The sequence below is a fragment of the Sceloporus undulatus genome, chromosome 1 (assembly GCF_019175285.1).
Source record: "Sceloporus undulatus isolate JIND9_A2432 ecotype Alabama chromosome 1, SceUnd_v1.1, whole genome shotgun sequence".
Taxonomy (NCBI): domain Eukaryota; kingdom Metazoa; phylum Chordata; class Lepidosauria; order Squamata; family Phrynosomatidae; genus Sceloporus; species Sceloporus undulatus.
In genome coordinates this window covers 305,720,612-305,726,611 of record NC_056522.1, presented here as the reverse complement: position 1 = coordinate 305,726,611, position 6,000 = coordinate 305,720,612, and the positions used below count along the sequence as shown (strand labels likewise).

The 6,000-nt window shown below is 43.8% G+C and overlaps 1 protein-coding gene across 1 annotated transcript in view; it reads left to right on the top strand.

The window, feature by feature from the left end:
- The first annotated feature begins 218 nt into the window (after positions 1-218).
- Positions 219-6,000, top strand: part of TP53I11 (tumor protein p53 inducible protein 11) — a 65,808-nt gene continuing 60,026 nt past the window's right edge. Inside the window, 1 exon segment of the mRNA XM_042456210.1 lies at positions 219-395. The gene's annotated coding sequence lies outside the window, so the exon portion shown is untranslated.

The window sequence follows — 6,000 nt, the reverse complement described above, 5'->3', positions numbered from 1 at the left end:
CTCTGTCTGTGTGTGAGTGTGAGTGTGTGTGAGTGTGAATGTGCGTGCAATGTTTGTCGCTCCCGGCAGGGGTCGCTGCCCCAGCGCATCAAATAGCCCAAGCGGCGGGGGGCGTGTTTGGGGTGGCTGCTGTGTGCGCGCGGGGGTGTGTCTCTGCTGCTCCCACCGGAGATGGGTGATTGATGGCCTATGGTAATGAGGGGGGGCGTGGCCAGGGCCAGCCTGCTCTCCTTGCCAGCTGGGAGATGCTCACCCTCCTCCTCCTCCTCCTCCTGCAAGATGGGACCAAGGCTGCTCCTGCTGATGCTGTTGCTGCTGTTGTAAGGCTTTGAGCATCTTTCTTTGGTGGGACCCAGGCAGCTCTTCTCAGTTGAGGCAGAACATGCTCTAAACAGGTAAGTTTCTTTTAGGGGATTTGGGGGAGGGGGAATTAGGGGAGAGAGGAGGAAGAGGAGGAGGAGGAGGAGGAGGAGAGATGCCTACTATTTCCCAGCTTGGACATTTTCTCTTCCTTCATCCTTGTCTTCCAGTCCTAGTTTGGTGTTGCAGGATGAACATGGGGAAAGGGGGAACCAGGGTCAGTTGTATTGTGAAATACAACTTTAAAAAAGAAAAGTTTCATCTGGTTGGTTTAAAAAAAACCAAACAAACTTGGGTGTTTTATTGTGAGCGGAGTGTACATCAAGGGATGCAGGGTGTTAGTTATGTTGGACATATAGCAAAGTACAATCTCATCCAGAATCCACAGAGATGCTTTTATGGGGCCAGCCAATATGTACAAAATAGTGGCTGTGTTGGACATATAGTATTGGACATATAGCAAAGTACAATTGCATCCAGAATCCACAAAACAGGGATGTCTTTATGGGACCAGCGAAAATGCACAAAATAGTAGCTGTGTTGCCCATATAGCAAAGTATGATCACTCCCAGAATCCACAAAACAAAATGGAAGCAACGTCCAGAATCCACTCAACTGGAATGCCTTTCTTGGGCCAACCCAAACACACAAAATATACATTGTGAGCCAAGTGAAGCACAAACTGATTGCAACATCCAGAATCCCCAGAACAGGAATACCTTTGCTTTGCTGGCATTGTATATTTTGTGCATTTGGATTGGTCCAATAAAGGTATCTCTGTTTTGTGGATTCCCGATGTTGTGATGAGCTAACGCTTTGCATTGCTGGCATACTGTGTTTTGGATTCTGGATGTTGTTCTAATAAACTATAGCAGTACAGTTTGCAAACAGATGGCACACTTGCCTCCTAAAGGCACTGGCTTAGAGAGAAGCTTAGCTAAAAAAATCAATAGGAGGGACTCATGAGGAGGCAGCATTGTTAGGATCCAGTTCCTGTCCCACAACTGAACCCAAAGCCTTCCACCTCCTTCCTCCCTCTCACACAAACACACACACACACTTGGCACCTCAGTCAAGGCTGGCATTGGGGCTCTGAAGTTCAAAGGGCAGGTAAGCCAAACCTGAGAGGGAAGAGGAATGCACTTCCTTTTTTATAGTTATTTTTTAAATATTTTTTAAAAAAAGAGCAAAGGGGGCAGAATTGGGGGGCAGGGTTGCAAATGCAAACCACCCCCTTCTTTGTTTAAAGACTTTTGCCAGCTGCCTTAGGAAATGCTGCAGGAATTGCTCACACACACTTCCAACACTTTCTTTTGTGTGTGTGTGTGTGTGTGTGGTAAATTCTGATTCCAGTGAAGCAATAACGATGTTTTTTGGGGGTGGGGTAGAAGTGAGAGGCGAATGTTTAAATATACGCAGAAAGATGCTTCCTAGAAGTGAAAGAAAATGCCATGGTTGTGACAGATAATGAGTATATTCAGGGCTTGCATTATGGAGGATGGGGGGGGGGCTCTAATGACACCCCACCTTTGACTTCCCATCATTTTAGCCACATGGTGTTTCTCCATGGTGTTGAGACCAACCAACCCAAGAAAGAAGTCCACCAAAATAGGAAGGGGCTTGACCCCTTGCCTCCCGCCTCCATTAATTTTGTAAATGCATATGTGCAAACATGCCCCTGGCTGCCTCATGGCTTCTTGTGGCACTTGGCTCTTTGTCAGTGCCAGATGCTTCCTGCATCTGTATAAGCAGCTTGAAAAGGGCGGGGAGAGGGGTATTCCTTTGTCTCCCTTCCTCTTTGTGTTCACATCAGAACATCAGTAAACAGCCACAGCAATGATGCTGAGGGAGACCTCTGAGATGTCTTTTCACTTTCCAAAAAGAAAGAGACACCCCTTTCCCCTCCTCCCTGCCCCTCTTCCTTCTAAACTGAATTTTAATATCCTTTGTGGGCTGGGTGGCTTCTCAGATTGGAGCACTTGTGCATTCAGCTCTGCTGTCTTCAATTTTCTTTCCTGCACCTAAAGAAGCTTCTCTCCCATCTCAGTTTTTGAATTTTTTTGCAGTGCAAAGTTTCCCTTGTAGCTGGATGGGGGAGATAATACCTTCTTCGTTGCTTAATCTTAAGGCATCCATCCCAAGAAGGGTTGTAGGTGTGGCCTTTTGTTGATGGGATTGTTGTCTTGGGTGGCAATCCACACAATTCTTATAGCAGCCAATCTATTTGCTCTTTGGTTCTGCCAGTGGGTTTCCTCTAACACTAACTGTCTTTCTTTGTCTGTTGGTGAATGTGTATGCACAGTTCATTTTATGACTGACGGAGGCTGTGCACACATGGGGAGATCTAATACTCTCTGAACTGCAGTAGTTCAACAACAAAAAGGCTGAAAGTCAGGAAAAAAATAATGGTGAAGAGGTGAAGAGAATGAAATGGGACAGTGTTCATTTTTAAAAATATTCTTATTGATCTTATATCACTGTGTGCATATAATATTTACTGATATAAGCACATTCACAGCCATTTTAAACCTTTACATATAACTTTTCTCAAACATTAACAAACCTTACATATCATACAATAACACCTCATACAATTTAAAAGGACTTAACCAACAAATTTGTTTCTTATTGACTATCTCCTTATTTAATATTTGAATATCTTTTTTCTTCCCATAAAATTTCCCCTTACCTTCTGTATTTCAATCCAGTTTTATCTCATTCTTCTTCCCTCTCACTATTATTTCCAACCTTTACAGTGTTCATATTTTACCTCTGCACTCTAGGTCTCTCTGGTTTTAATTATCCATCTGCAATATGGCAGGAATTGTGTTTTGTCCTGCCTTATAGGGATGTTGTGAGTAATGCTGCTTTTCTAAGGCAGGGGTGGGGCACTGTTTCTGCTAAGGGCTACAATCAATGGGGGAGAATCTGTTGGAGGCCAAATGGTGGTGGCAAACAGAGCAGAAGCAATAAGTGAGCAGGGTCAGACTTCCAGCCTCTCTTTTCTGGCACCCTCTTCTCTTTTCTTCTTCACCTGCCAGGCTTCACTTCTGCCTGGTCATTTGTATTGCTTTTTCATTACTTAGTGAGTATGCCCCCAGTTCTTCCTCCTTCCATTCCTCTCTTGCTCTGGGCTCCCCTGACTGTCATGAAATGAAAGTCCACCCGTGTAAGGGTGAATTCATGTGAGGAGTATCCGCCCATGCAAGAAGTGTCAAAAGCATGTCATGTCTTCAAGGTGTTAGCACTAATAGCATCAGTGTACAGAATATAAAACTAAGGCAGATCCTTCTTCGGACACACAAGAAAGTGACCAGTGGGGTCCCACAGGGCTCTGTCCTGGGCCCAGTGCTATTCAACATCTTTATCAATGACCTGGATGACAGAATTGGGAGCATACTTATCAAATTTGCAGATGACACCAAATTAGGGGGAATAGCTAATACCCCAGAGGACAGGATCAAGATTCAAAATGACCTGAATAGACTAGAAAGCTGGGCCAAAGCTAACAAAATGAAATTCAACACAGAGAAATGTAAGGTATTGCACTTAGGGCGGAAAAATAAAATGCACAGATATAGGATGGGTGACACCTGGCTGTATGAAACTACGTGTGAAAGGGATCTAGGAGTCCAAGTAGACCACAAGTTGAACATGAGTGAACAGTGTGATGCGGCAGCTAAAAAGGCCAATGCTATTTTAGGCTGCATCAATAGAAGTATAGTGTCTAGATCAAGAGAAGTACAGTAATAGTGCCACTGTATTCTGCTCTGGTCAGGCCCCACCTAGAATATTGTGTCCAGTCTGGGCACCACAATTCAGAAAGGACATTGAGAAACTGGAGCGTGTCCAAAGGAGGGTGACAAAAATGGTGAAGGGTCTGGAAACCATGCCCTATGAGGAACGACTTAGGGAGCTGGGGATGTTTAGCCTGGAGAAAAGAAGGTTAAGAGGCGATATGATAGCCCTGTTTAAATATTTGAAAGGATGTCATATTGAAGAGGGAGCAAGCTTGTTTTCTGCTGCTCCAGAGAACAGGACCCGGAGCAATGGATGCAAGCTACAGGAAAAGAGATTCCACCTGAACATTAGGAGGAACTTCCTGACAGTAAGGGCTGTTCGACAGTGGAATGCACTCCCTCGGAGGGTGATAGAGTCTCCTTCCTTGGAGGTCTTTAAACAGAGGCTGGATGGCCATCTGTCAGGGATGCTTTGATTTGGATTTCCTGCATGGCAGGGGGTTGGACTGGATGGCCCTAGTGGTCTCTTCCAACTCTACGATTCTATGATTCTATGATTCTATTCTATAATATTTCTTATTATTTTCTTAATCGTTGTTGTTGTTGTTGTTGTTGTGGGGGTGTCTTCAAGTTGTTCTCAACTTATGGTGACCCTATCATGGGGTTTTTATGGCAAAATTTGTACAGAGAAGGTTTGCCATTGCTTTCCCCTGAGACTGAGAGCATGTGACTTGCCCACGGTCATTCAGTGGGTTTCATGGCTAAGCAGGAATTCGAACCCTGGTCTCCAAAGACGCAGTCCAACACTTAAACCACTATGCCATGCTGGCTCTACATTTCTTAACTACCTTTCTACAAAAATATTTACGAGATAGCTTCCAAAACTTAGCACTGTATCAAAGTAATTTCAGATGTTTTGTTGAATAAAAGGTCTTTCCCAAGAAGTTACAGGGTAGGTGGTTTATGCTCCAGAATTCTGGGACCACCACAGAAAAGGCCTGAGTTCTGGTTAATTACTATCTCCCCACCCACCCCCACCATCTGTTGAAGTTCATTTTGTTAGACGTGGCCCAACTTTCCAGTCTATTCAGGTCATTTTGAATTTTGATCCTGTCCTCTGGGGTGTTAGCTACTCCTCCTAATTTGGTGTCATCTGAAAATTTCATGAGTATGCCCCCAATTCTGTCATCCAAGTCATCGATAAAGATGTTGAATAGCACTGGCCTCAGGACAGAACCCTGTGGCACCCCACTGGTCACTTCTCTCCAGGATGAAAAGGAGCCATTGTTGAGCATCCTTTGGGTTCAGCCGGTCAACCAGTTACAAATCCATGTAACAGCTTGGGACCAGAAGTGTTCCATATTTAGGATTTTGGAATACTTGTATTTGCATATATGCACATAATGTGATATCTTAGAGATGGGATCCAAATCTAAACATGAAATTCATTTATGTTTCAAATGAACTTTGAACACATAGCTGGAGCTAATTTTGTACAATATTTTAAAATACATTTCTGCATGAAACAAGTTTGTATACATTGAACCATGAGAAAACAAAGGTGTCACTGTCTCAGACATTCATGAAAAAGTTTTGGTTTTTGGAGTATGTTAGAATTCTGACTTACTCTGTACAGTACTGTGCTTTTCACTCTGTTGTCTGTTTTACGTATGCGACAGGCAGTGGTAGGATTCAGACATGACAGAAGGCACTGTTCAGGTTGCAGGTGTTCACACCTCTAAATGGTCCCCTTTGTTCAAATCTTATTGCAGGTAAAAAGTGAGCGTTGGTAAACAGAACTTGAGACTTTCTCCCTCTTGCACTGTTGCTTCTTTGTGTTTACTAGGTCTTTTCTTTGTGAGCAGTGCAAGACATTTTCAAAGTATGATTTGTGCATTCA